This window comes from Schistocerca piceifrons, chromosome 4 (genome assembly GCF_021461385.2).
Source record: "Schistocerca piceifrons isolate TAMUIC-IGC-003096 chromosome 4, iqSchPice1.1, whole genome shotgun sequence".
NCBI classification, from domain to species: Eukaryota; Metazoa; Arthropoda; class Insecta; order Orthoptera; family Acrididae; genus Schistocerca; species Schistocerca piceifrons.
In genome coordinates, this window is record NC_060141.1 from 509,727,693 (window position 1) to 509,741,806 (window position 14,114).

At 42.0% G+C, this 14,114-nt stretch overlaps 1 protein-coding gene across 1 annotated transcript in view; it reads right to left on the reverse strand.

Annotated features, from left to right (window-relative positions):
• Positions 1–14,114, reverse strand: part of LOC124795280 (homeobox protein OTX1-like) — a 178,647-nt gene that overhangs the window by 147,474 nt on the left and 17,059 nt on the right. The window lies entirely within an intron of this gene.

Here is a 14,114-nt window from a genome sequence, read left to right on the forward strand (position 1 = left end):
CGACCACTGAAATAATAATATTCCACAAAAGTGCGAGAATGTTAAAACTGTGGCTGTGAAACGAAACCCAAGCATATCTGATGTAATTGGAAGTGATGATTAGTTGATGAATAGTTCATGAAACTTTTAGAAATTCTTTAAACGGACGCAGAAACAAGGATTTGATCATTTCCACGGTCATATACCAAAACCCGAAGTGAGCCCATTTCCTCTGGTGGAAAACTGATAACTAAAAACGTTTCATTGACAATTTAAAAATGGTTCAAATGGCTCTGAGCACTATGGGACTTAACGTCTATGGTCATCAGTCCCCTAGAACTCAGAACTAATTAAACCTAACTAACCTAAGGACATCACACAACTTCCAGTCATCACGAGGCAGAGAAAATCCCTGACCACGATTGACAGTTTAGCATGACATTTTCAATGAGATTTTTCCGAATTATTGTATTATTATTATTATTATTATTATTATTATTATTATTATTGGGGTGGCAAGAATTTAAAAAAAGGTCGTGTTTCATTGCGGCGATACCTTTTCACGAAATTTCAAACTCTGCGTTCTCCTCTGAATGGAAAAGAACATCGTCTTCCCTCCAAGGATTCTCATTTGACTTGACGGACATATATTCCCACAATGATAGAAACCATCAGTAGCAAATCTAACAGCACGTCTCTGAATTGCTTCGATGTCTTCCTTTCATCCGACCTGGTAGGGACGCCAAATACTCTTTCAGTAATCAAGAGTACGTCGCACTAGTGTCTGATTTATAGATGAGTTACGCTTTCCTAGTATTGTCTCAATAAACCGAAGTGGGTCACTCACATTCCTTATGTGCTCGTTCTGTCTCATGTCACTTTGCAATGTTACGCCTAGATATTTAATCGACTTGATGGTGCTAAGCAGCACATCACTAATCTGTATTCGAATAGTACAAAATTGTTTTCCTAGTAATTCTAAGTTTAGGGCAAGATAACGTTGTTCGCACCAAACAGATATTCTGCCCGTCATCCTGTATTCTCCTACAGCCACTCAATGAGACACTTCCTACAGCTTCATCAGCAAACCGTCGTAGATTGTTGCTCACCGTATCCGTAGATAGTTTATGTATATAGGGAAGAAGAACGGACATGTCACACTTCCCTGAGGCACCCTTGACTTTACCCTTGTCTCTGATGAACATTTGCCATTCAGAACAACGTACTGGGTCCTTAAGTAGTAGAAGTCTTCGTGCCACTCTCATACCTGGAAACCTATTATACCGTATGCTCGGATCTTCGTTAATAGTCCGAAACGTCATATTGTATCGGACGCTTTCCGGGAATCTGGGAATAGGTCTGTTGCCATTCACCCATGGTTCGCAGAACGTCGTGCGAGAAAAGGGAAAAGGGAAAACAGTTCGGCGTGAGTGATGCTTATTTGTGGATAGAAGATTTTTCGTCTCAGGGAAATTTATTATACTTGAACTTACAATACAAAATGTGTTCGAAAAGAAACAGAACTGTGGCTCTAACGCATTTATTGCTTATTGTAGAACATCTTATGCACTGTCTCCTCAAAATAGTCCCCTCTACTGGCAATATACCGCTTCCATTTTTCTTCCACTTTTAGAAAGCTTCCTGGAACGCATTTTCTGGGAAGGCGCGCAGCTCTCTCGTCGTATTGTCCTCACTCTCCTCAACGATTTGGAAACAAAGTTATTTCAACTTGGTTTTAAGTTTAGGAAACAGCAAAACGTCTGCTGGAGCCAAGTCCAGAGAGTACTGTGGATGGGGCACAACGATGATGTGATGTTTCGCTAGACAGCTGCGGGCAAGGAAAGAATGACGCATAAGGCGGCACGATGCATCAACCAATTCTGATTTTCCCGCAATTCACGCCTCTACCTACGAACGGCGTCCCTTATGCGGGCAAGCAATCCTTGTAGGCTTCCTTGTTCACCATCTGACCGGGTGGTATAAAGTCTGATGGACAATGTCTTTGTAGTCAAGAAACACAACCAACATGCGAAAATAGTTCAAATGGCTCTAAGCACTATGGGACTTAACATCTGAGGTCATCAATACCCTAGACATAGAACTACTTAAACCTAACCGACCTAAGGACATCACACACATCCATGTCCGAGGCAGGATTCGAACCTGCGGCCGTAGCAGCCGTGTGGTTCCGGACTGAAGCGCCTAGAACCGCTCGTCTACAGCGGCCACAACGAACATGACCTTGATCTTTGACTGACTCGTGCGTGCCCTTTTTCTCGACTGGGAAACCCTTTGCCCACCCATTCATTCAGTCTTTCCTGTATGCACGGCTAAGCATTTCCAATGTGTCTCTGAAAGTTTGACACACACACACACACACACACACACACACACACACACACACACACACACGTTGTTTTTCAAGCTCTTTCATTATCCCTGGTACGAATCCAATGAGGTGCTTCTACACGTGCTCCAGTCAGCGGCTGTAGCTAGCTTATTAACCGTCAAGAGCGAAATGCGAACGGTTAAGAGCGAATTGCGGGAACAAGTAGATGAATAAAACTGCCGCTACGCGCACTCGGTAGCCGCAGCGCTCTTTCTCTGTCGGTTCGTACATTATTACATAAGTTTGGCTTTTTTTCGAACACACCTCATATGCTCAAGAATTCTGCAGCAAACCGATATTATGGATATTGACCTGTAATTTTACGGGTGCTTTCTTTCACCCTTCTTACATTCAGGGGTCACATGCGCTTTTTTCCAGTCGGTTGGGGGCTTGCGCTAGGCGAGAGATTCGTGACAAATGCAAGCTACATGAAGGACACATTCTGAAGAGTAAAACGGAATTGGGATTCCATCCGAACCCGGCGACTTAACTGTTTTTTGTAGCTTCTTAACGCCAAGGTGCCTACTTCCCTGTCCTCTGTACGGGAGACAGTGCGACGGTCAAACGTCGGTATTTCTATACACTCCTTTCGCGTTAATGATTTTTTAAAAGCTAAATTTAAAAGTTCAGCTTTCCTTTTGCTGTACTCATTGCCACAGACTGGCCGACCAGCTATTGAATTATTTTACGTAGGATCAGAAGCCTGAAATAGAATGTCGTAGCCATTGGAACGTGTTTGGCGTACTCTAGTCTTTATCTGTACATGTAATTATTGCCTCTCTACTGCTCCTACTATTGTAAAGGTAGTTCATGGACGCCGCAGCAAATGTCCTTATAACCTGACCCTTCACCACCCCTCCGCCCACTCGCGGTAAAAGTGTTCAGCATCATTCTTCTATTAGTTTCACTACCTCCACTTTATTTTTTAATATCCTTCTGAATCACATTTTAACTGCTTGTCAGTGCTTTTACGCTCCCTTTTTCACTTTCATAGAATATTGTGCTATAGACGTACTTTTTCAGTAACTTCACCCTCAGTGTCACGTCGCTATTTAACACCAGCAGGGCTCTCTTACTGAAGACAGCTTTCTTCATATGCACCAGTCCTAGCTTTGGGCATCCTCTGTAACATTACAGCCTAAGCGGGAGAATTCTTTCGATTCTTCTATGTGGATTTGTATATTTTTACGCGAAAAGAAATTCTGTCATTTCTGCCAGTAAGCATACCGTCCGTCATAAACGTACTCATTGCATATAAAATACTGCTGTAAAACAAATATTCTTCATCGTATGGATACTGGTTGCTATAATTTATTCTGTGCTTGTCAGAACAGAGTGCAAACGAAAGATATTTGGGTGAAAATTAGCCTAAATCCGGATTCTGAGTGAGAGACGTAGTTTGAGTTTCAGTATGCAGTAGGATCGAAAAGTCGCGCACATGGAATTAGAAGTGTCTACATGAGAAGTTGCACTGGATTTATTCGATCAGCCACCGCAAGGCAACACCACAGATATGACCAACAACAAACCGAGACGCCAATTTAAAGAGTATAGGTCACACGACGTGTTACTGTACTATCATGTCCTTTTCTCAAGAGCAACGAATTTTCATCGTTGAATTGTATTTTGTTAGTCGTTCGTATACGTATTTAGTGGTAAATTTCCAGATACTGCAGTGCTGAACATTTAATATTAACGAGATTAATCTCCCATTTGGGCGAATATGAATCAGTTACAGAAATGAGGAGAAGCCAAGGACTATCCATTTTTAAGGATGCTAAACTGGGTGGGGTGAAGAATGTGATGCTGCGTTCTCCTTCATAATATTGGAAGCTACTTTCTGTTCAGCCCCATATTTCGGGTGGTACTGCTCAGAAAGCTATGAAGTTGCAATTTCGTGCATATTACGTTAGTAATGTATAGCAGTTGAAGTTTTAGAATGAAGAAAAAGCTTCTAGCGTACTGTACATGGTTTCGTTCATTTGTTTACACTCACAGAATCGCAGAAACACAACACTGTCAAAAAAAAATTGGAGTGTAGTGTGCTATAACACGTCGACGAATATTAGGGACATTTTTTTAAAATACAGTGAACAATGTTGTGAACCAAGACATTATCAAGTTTACATGCTACTTTGTGCGTAGGGCACCCACAGCTAATAATAATTAACGCCTTGTAACACTTTACTAAGAAACACACATACAGTTACCATCACATTGTATTACGATGCCCATACTTCAGCTGTTGACGAGTTACATCTATACAGGGCCCCAGCTGCCTAAGATCACGCGCATGTGCGATTCTTCATTGTCATAAAGCAAGCTCGATTCCGGGTTATTTACTCAGGTCCCAGCTTACTGCATGTAACCTACAACAGCTGTGCTGCGGGTGTCTCCCATAGTAGTTCTACGTCTGCCACAGCAAACACATATTATAGGATGCTTTTACTTATTTTATGCTTTTTATTAAGATGTCTCTGCAATAAAAAGGGTTGTTATTTTCATTTTATGGCACTTGCCGTTGGTTTACCATAGCGCTCGGCCACACAAAATGCAAGCTGTGCTTTACTATAGGTTCATTCCTTTTTCATCACAGGGAATCGCATGATTCATTGTATCAATGAGTGGATGAACGTTTGTCGATACTAGCTTCTAGTACTACACTACCAGTTGCCAGTCCGTAGCATTGGCATAACAATCTACGTTTTCACATGTGCTTAATGGTGAGTGATTCTTAAATGCAACAGCACTCCTGATAGGTTGCTATTATTTACTTTCATATAACCCGCAGACGTTACATGCCACGAACATTGCTAAAAGATTTGCATACGCTTTAGCCACAAATTTTAATGGCTGTAATTATTTTCTACGTTAGATAGTATCGCTCATATGTTCAGTTTGACATTAACGTAGTAATACTTAACGCCAATTTTCTGTTGACAACAGATCAACATTTTAGATTTGAAAGTGAACTAAGGGCCATCGTAGTTTCCCGATTGTTTGAGGGCTAGTCATGGCATCATTTTTCAGTCAATGCACGTGTGACAAATATTTTAAGAACTTTTATAATTTTTTCTCCTGTTTACAAAATTCTATTCTAAAAATGCTCCTTATTTTACATTGCATCTCCTGAGGATGCACCTGTAACGGTGGGAAATCTGTAGCGTTCCCAATAAAGGACGAAGCAATATTCTTAAATGTTAACAATTAGTTTATTTCCCTTCTTGAGACAAATAAACATTATTGTTGCTTTCCGCAAGACAGTGCCAATTGTCACATATCTAGCGAAACCACTCATTTCTTAATTGAATTGTTTGGGGATCGAATCATCTTTAAAGGATTATAGCCCCCACGTTCCCCCGGTTTAACGTCTCCAGGCTGCCTCTCGTTGGGCTGCCTTAAAGGAAGGGTCTTTTTCAGTCCACACACACTGACGGAACTAAAGGCTACTATTGCAGCTGAGACTAACAGCATCACTGTCAAGGTGCTCCACAAACTGGTCTTAAACAAGGAAAAAGGTTTTCTGCATGTATTACTGATGGTTCAAATGGCTCTGAGCACTATGGGACTTAACATCTGAGGTCATCAGTTCCCTAGAACTTAGAACTACTTAAACCTAACTAACCTAAGGACATCACACATATCCATGCCCGAGGCAGGATTCGAACCTGTTTCAGACTGAAGCGGCTAGAACCGCTCGACCACCACGGCCGACCTATTACTGAACAGTGCATCCATTATGAGGATGTGTTATAAACAATGTGTTTGTGTGAATATATGAAATAAAATACTTTTCCAAACAGGTACATATTTCATTACTTTTTGATCTGTGTGACTTTTATATCAACCTGTAGTTAAGGGGCCCGAAGTAGGGGAATGCGAAGGTAGCTGTTTAGCGTCACGTTGACGACCACGTCTTTAAGGCCTGGGCAGATGCTAGTGTTATGGAACGTTGGGAAGAAAAACGAAGAAGTCCTCTCTAAAGAAATAAACGCGGTAATTGGCTTGAACAACTTGGAGGAACTAAGGAAAACCTAAATTGCGAAGACCGAAAGGGGATTCGACTTTCTATCCTCCGGTACGAGTGTCTGATCTCTTACCTCGTTCGCTAGGATCCCGAAGGAGTAACTCACCGGAGAAACTGGACCGTTGCTGCGGACGCCGAGCGAGATGAGGAGGACAATGGGATGGTGGGGGGGAGGGGGGGGGGGCGGGTCTCTGGGTAATCCCCACGCCCCGCCAGTGCGCGGCTGCAGTCCAGGTAGCCTGGCGCCGCATCTGCCGGACCGCCCGCTGCGACACAGGCCGCGCGAGGCGGAGCGCTGCGCTGACGGCTCCCAGCGCCTCCGAGCAACCCATGGCAACAGCTGCTACTCTGCCAGCGACGCTAAATTTCCCGAACCGTTTACTTTCTCACTATCTGCCCCCAGTTGTGCTACTACCAGTTAAATAGTTATTTATAACGAAATTTTAACGCCGGAACTCATTAACCAACCGTGTGCGCCATCACAAAAGTTATCTGTTGGAGGTATTGAGGCGCCAGCCATTCATGGCTCCGTAGACCGTTCGGAAAAAAAAAAAAAAAATCTAAGGTCATGGGAGAAGCTGACAATACATATCGCTCACAACTAGCTCGCTTACTTGAGGAAAAACTAATCTCTACGTTAAACTTAATGCATTCATTTGATAGTTAACTTTAATGAATGACTTTTTAATCATGTTACCCACACCAGGCGAACATTAGTCACGCTGACCATCCCACGGGTACAGCGATTTCTCCCCCCCCCCCTCCCCCCCCCCCCCCCCCGAGTAAAGACTATTTCCAGTCCGAAGTTCATCTTAAATGCGTCCAGCCGCTTCAGCGTGAAGAAGCACAAACATATTAAGCCGACGAAGAAAGAAAATAAGCAATATCTCAGTTTGCTGCAAAGCAAATTTTATAATATCTGTACGGGTAACGACGTCATCTGCCCTCACGTGGGCGCCTGTTAGGAGTGGGTACGCTCGCATATCATAATCAAACCCAGCCTCACTAACAGCCTACCACATTCTTCACGTAAAGGCACAACGTCTTTCTGTCGTACAGCATTTAAATGACACCGCCGTTGTGGGGCCTCAAGCCCCTCAGAAGACATTAGATACGCCTCACGCTCACCGGCTAAAATGCAACGGGTTTGTATGGAAGTAGGCATTAAACACTTTGAGGATTGTATAAGCATTGTATTCATTACACTGAATCATATTATATAGGACATATCAAACAATAAAGGAATTTTCGCAATACGACACAGTTGAAAAGTCAAATAGTAAATTGCTTTTTCTGAGACTAATTGTTGTACCACATTTCACGTTATATTCTTTAAATCAGTAAATATCTTGTACTACACATTTTTAAAAGGAGCCTGTAAATTCAGGGTATAAATTAATTCTACTCCAGATTTCTTCGAAATCCCCCCTGCCGTTTCAGTGAGAAAAAGTAACAAACATCCTTACGGACAAACTTTCGCATTTGTCATATATAGAGGGTCTACTCTACTCTGGGTTCGGTTGCATTGCCAACTCCTGTAGGTTTACGGCTTGCTACGTTCCCGAGCCAGTTTTCGTCAGAGTGTGGGTTTATCAAGCCTTCTATAAATTGATGTGGTAGTGGTGTTTGTCATTTTGGACTCCGGCACTCAATACCAAAGAGATTAGCCCTTAGTCACACCACTTCACAGGACAAGTGTAGTTAAAATCTGTGCAATACTCTGGTTGCGGTACAAACAATTATTTGCAGTCGTATGTAATCCGCACGTTGAACCCGCAGTTAAAAAATGTCATAGAACTGTCTGTTTAAAAATATTTTAAGAAAAGAACTTCTTAACACACATTCCTTTTAGTGTATTAATGTAGTTGACAACAAAATATTTGCAACGGATCCTGTGTAATCTGGCACATTAAAATCACATTGGACACGATTCCTGACACAACTAAATGCCACATTTTCGACGCACGTACCAAACACTTAAAATTTACCGTCGGTCACATTACGTGCCAAGGGCTTCAGTCGTAACATCACGATGTTAAAATTTTACGTAATATGAATGGTAGATAACAGATACTTCATTCCAATGTGTCTTCGCTTCGGAGTAGTCAACTGTATACCGGTACCGGAGGACACTGTACAGGAGATAAGCACAATAATGTGAACACCTCTACTTACTTGGGAATGGTTTACTAATAAGAGGTTGGACCCTCATTTGCCCGTAATACAGTTGCGATTCTTTTTGGAATACTGGCATATAATGATTGTGTAGTCTCCAGTGGAATGTTATGTCACTCTTCAATCAGGACCCCTTCAAACTCCTATACTGACGAAGGAGGCAGAAATCTGCTCCGGAGTCTGCTATCCAATACCACCCACAAGGGTTCGATAATATTCAAGTCCAGGTACTGTGCTGACCAGGCAAAACACTGCAGTTCAGTTGCATACCCCTCATACCACGATTTTACTGTACTGGCTGTATGAATCTGTGCATCATCGTTCTGAAACATGGCATCATTGTTGGGGTACAACATTTGAATCATGGGGAGCACCTGTTCACCTAATATGTTCACATAATCGTTGGCTGTAACACGGCCTTTGAGAGTAATGATGAGTCCAGCAGAATACCATGATATGGCCGCCCACACCTTCAACTTCCACTTTCATGCTTAACCGTTGTAATCAAGCATTCAGGATTGTAAGCTTCTTTTGGCGTTCTCCAGACATAAATCCGGCCCCGATTTTGAAAATAACGAATACGTCGACGCGTCGGACAATATATTGTGTGTTTCCACTGATTAGCCGCCCAGGATTTACGCTCTTGAGATCATGTTTCAACCTTCTTTGCGTTGGTTGTCGTCACTAATGGTTTCGGCATAGCAGCTGGTCCATCAGTATTTACTTCATGGATTTCTCGGCGGAGCGTGTCGATAGATACGACGTCTCGAAGATGGCTATTGAGCTCTACAGTCACTTTAGCCGCAGTAGTTTTGTGTTGTTTTGACACAATTCGTGTCAGTGTACAACGATCTATGTCATTTAGTTTTGATTTGCGCCCACTACCACGTTTACACGATTCTGTCTTTTCATATTTGATGAAGGCTGTCATGATTGTTGAAACAGTTGCTCTTGAAACATTCAGTAAGCTGCCTCTCTTGGTTACTGATGCTCCAGCTAATCGGGTCCCTACAATCTGCCCTTTTCGGAACTCTGTAAGGTCTTTCATTGCACGTCGACCTCGGCCTCTGCATATACAAAGTGTGCACTACTCGTAAACAAACTGCACTCATGCCTAGTCCGTACTGAACACTCACACAGTCGAGCGCGACACGTGCCTTAGCTGCGTTGCTGACCGTCAAACACAACTGTCCCATTACCATCACTATTCACATTACTTTGCGTGTCCCCTGTACAATATGGAATTGAGCGAGCAATACTTCATAGTCTGCCACAAGCCGGAATAAAGTGGGCTACGACTGATAAACCAACTGATGTAACTCCCTAGTGATTCATTCGAGTGTCGCCATCTTATTTACTTTCTACACATTCCTTTCTCTACATATAGAACGACAAGATCTAGTGTAACAAATATTACAGACACTAAAATTTATGGCTAAAGCGTTTGTAAAACTTAAACCGAGTTCGTGTGATGTTACGCCTGCGGTTTCTATGAAGGTAAATAACAGCAACGTACCAGAATTACTGATGCATTTAAGAAGCACTCAAAGACCAGCAATTTTGAAATGGATGGAGAGATTACCAGATTATCAGTCGGGAAAGTTGGGAAGGTGGGGAGCGAAAGTGTGAAAGCAAAACTTCGTAAACTTAAACGTTACAATATCGTTTCTTTGTTACTTTTATTTTGGCTGCACCACTTAATCGAGCGAACGAAGATGGTATCTGAGTTCACCCATTGTTTTAGATAGCTACCGTTTGATAATTAGTTAATCTTGACACGATTTTTACGAATTTTATAATTATATAGGGATTACCGCTTTAGTGTACGTTTTGTGCTTGTCTCCGTAGCTTTGTATCATGATAACGTTGTTCTTTCTTTCTGTTTGTTTATCAAAATTGTAACTGTGGGTCTTTGTGCACCAGCTGTCAGTTATATCTGGCAAGCTACGGTGGTCACGCAATAGTACATACAGAGATTAGTCTCCTACTGGTTTTTGCACGCTAACAATAATGCTCTGACCAATCTTTAGACACTGACAAGTTACGCTTGATGGCGATGTTGTGGTAATTAACAATTTATTCGAGTACCAATTACAGTGCATACATAATAGGGTTTTCACTATTTTAAATGTTTTAATACTCCTGAAAAGATTTGTTTTCAAACACTGTTACGCGGTTTCCATAGTAAATGAAATACAATTTTTCTGTAAATCTGAGGATGGTCACTAACCAGCAGAAACCGGTGATCATCTGGTTGTTATTGGATTACATTGCGATCAAGACAATTGAAAGTTATGATCGTTATGTCTGCTTCACATGACAATGACATGTCTTATAAACAATTGACAGTCTTTTTCTACATTCTGTCAATACTTCCAGTGTCTTCTACTGATTTTACTATTATATGAAAGTGTTCTTATGCAGTCTACTGCACTCGTTTTACATTAAGATCCTGTTGTCATGCTTGCAAAACTTCAGATTTTTTCCTCATTTCTTCAGATGGATCATATGACTCTGAGAACTATGGGACTTAATATCTGAGGTCATCAGTCCCCTAGAACTTAGAACTACTTAAACTTAACAAATCCAAGGACGTCACACACATCCATGCCCGAGGCACGATTTGAGCCTGCGACCGTAGCGGTCACGCGGTTCCAGACTGAAGCGCCTAGAACCGCTCGGCCACAACGGCCGGCCTCCATTCTTCAATTGAACCGTCATGTAAGGCTCTAGGTACTGAGATTATAAAATTTTCTTTTAATAATAGTGCGAGATTAAACTTTCTGAGCGTACTGTTTGTATCGCTAACATATTTAAAGTCGCCTCTCTGGCGAGAGTAAAGCGCATCATTTGAGTGGTAGCTTGATTACTGTGGGACACGTGCTTCGTGCAGTGTTGGTACCATGGCTGCAACACGCATTTTCCAAGTTATTGCGATGTAATTAACAATGTTTCCCATGCAAGTTGTACATTTCTTATCAGTGTTTGCGGTTTAATATTAATGGTTATCCAAAAGGTGACTATTTTCCGTCTCGTATGTCATGTCGGAAGGTGAATAATCAACCGCGTCGGGACTGTTACGAGAAGATAACGTGAGCTAGATTGGCTCTAATTACAAGCTCCAAGTGAAAGAAACATGTATGGTTTGACTGTTTGAATATCGCGAATGCAGGTATTTTCTCGGTTCGTATGTCTCACTCTGACTTTCTGAAACATCAGCGTCGCGATTGGGTCACGTGCACTCTCGTGTAGTGAACGAAGGAACTGTTTAGTAACGACCAGCAAAACTGTGGTTTTCGTCGAAATATAAAGCACTTTTGAACAGTGAATTTCATATGCGTTTTGTGTTGCATATTTCTGAGTTGGATAATATTACTTCAACAATAACGTGGTTGGGATGCAAAAACCGACTGCGTCAGTTACGGAATTATGTTGATTGTGAACCGTGCAGCCCAATTCAGTGTGTGTGTGTGTGTGTGTGTGTGTGTGTGTGTGTGTGTGTGTGTGTGTGTGTTTTCAACAGAATATACAGAATTCTATCGCACTGAGGTGAGATTATTTGTGTGAGAGGCATCGCATCCTCTAACATAATAATGATAATAATTAATAATGTTAGTGCAAGGAGAGAAGAGCAACCGCCGCGGGAAAATCAGGAGAGTCAGGTTTTAGGCATACAGCCTTTAAAGATGCAGCCCCCGTTCCTGTGTCTAAAGAGTATTTGTGCGTTACAGCTTACATATATTTTTATCCTATTTTCTTCTTTCTCAGCTTAGATTAATATCCTTTCAGTCAGTCTCATTTCTGCCCACTAGCGAGAATGTCTACCTAATGTCATATGCCCCAATACCTCAACGTAAGACGCGTGCTCGTACGTGTATTTCGCGTTATTTTTACTGGACAGATACGTCCTGAAGCTCTCTCTGTGACGCGATAATGTTTTGATCTCTGCACAGTTATTATATCCACCACTCTCAAAACCTATTTGCATGTTCTACTCCTCGTTTTCCCCTACTTATTTTTCTGCGGACTGAGCCACACAGCACGTAGTACTGGCGTAGTACCACTTTCTATGTTAACCAGTTTACATCGACTTGTTTTAACTTTACCAAATTATTTTATGTGCGTAATGAAACTGTAAAATCGGCATTCGATTGTCGTCGATGTTTACCAAATAATACTAGGTTTACAACTTTGCTTCCGAAGTTTTTTCTCGAAGTTGACTTTTATTGTGAAAAATTTACAAAAATATTATTATTCATAGCACTGCCCATCGCTGGCCACTGCATTCTCCCATCTTTCGGACAGCACACGAATCCCGTGGCGGAAGAAGTGGGCGGCTTTTGTGGGACTCCATGAATCGATTCAATTCTTCACTTGTTCATATGATCGGAAGTGCTGAGAGAAACGTATGGAGAATACGGTGGGAGGGATGGGACTTCTCATTTCAACGTTTCCGTGTATATTTTGACGGGTTTTGCGACATGAGGTCAAGCACTGACCTGCTGCAAAATAACCTTTACGTGTCTATCGATGTATTGTGACCGTTTGTGTTTCAGTGTTGGGCTCGAACGCTTCAACTGCTTTCGGTAATGATGTCCTGTGACTGTCATTATCTATTTCAGTAGCAACGAAAACGTTCTGTCTTCCTCCGACATGCCGGTCTTCGACATCAAAATCACCGTTCTTAAGGCGTTGAAAACATTCTCTGCACGTTCTTCCACTAATAGTTCCATCACCACCCAGCATTTTAAAAGCCACAGCGGCAGATTTCTTCATGTCAAAGCAGAAAATTAAAGCTTCCCGCAAATGGCGAGAAATGGTTACGTAAGTTGACGTACTTAATCGAGGATAACCTTATGATCCAATCACTATATATGCCTAAGCTTATTGTATTACACCTATGACCAACCACCTGAACCCCACTTTCCGCTACTGCCGTCTATTGCATACCGGCGGAAGCAAAGTTTTGCTCGTCTATTTTTTACTGGAGCATAAATCCCACTGCCAACATCACTTCTCCGTGTTGTTGTGGTCTTCAGTCCTGCGACTGGTCTGATGCAGCTGTCCATGCTACTCTATCCTGTGTAAGTTTCTTCATCTCCCAGTACTTACTGCAGCCTACATCCTTCTGAATCTGCTTAGTGTACTCATCTCTTGGTCTCCCTCTACGATTTTTACCCTCCATGCTGCCCTCCAGTACTAATTTGGTGATCCCTTGATGTCTCAGAACATGTCCTACCAACCGATCCCTTCTTCTTGTCAAGTTGTGCCACAAACTCCTCCCCAGTTCTATTCAATACCTCCTCATTAGTTATGTGATCTACCCAGCTAATCTTCAGCATTCTCCTGTAGCACCACATTTCGAAAGCTTCTATTCTCTTCTTGTCTAAACTATTTATCGTCCACTTTTCACTTCCATACATGGCTACACTCCATACAAATACTTTCAGAAACGACTTCCTAACACTTAAATCAATACTCAATGTTAACAAAATTCTCTTCAGAAACGCTTTCCTTGCCATTGCCAATCTACATTTTTTATCC